Source organism: Solanum pennellii, chromosome 11, assembly GCF_001406875.1.
Source record: "Solanum pennellii chromosome 11, SPENNV200".
Classification (NCBI taxonomy): Eukaryota; Viridiplantae; Streptophyta; class Magnoliopsida; order Solanales; family Solanaceae; genus Solanum; species Solanum pennellii.
The window spans coordinates 58425380-58425634 of NC_028647.1; positions in this window are offsets into that span (position 1 = coordinate 58425380).

Below are 255 nucleotides of genomic sequence, written 5' to 3' on the forward strand. Positions count from 1 at the left end.
CCCCCCCCTTCTCCCGAAAACACAGTATGCTTGATGTACTGAATTGTTTTTTATTTAATTGGTAATTTTGAATTTGTTGTCATGAGTCTTCTTTCATTTTGGTAAAGGCCTAAACGTCATTTTTTTTATATGTGTGAGAGTTAGAGAATCTCTAATTTTCGAGAGCACGTACAATGCTTTTTAGGACATGTTATTCAATTTTGGAATAAAAATGAGCCTGAATAGAGCAGGATGCATGAATATATAGAGAATTCA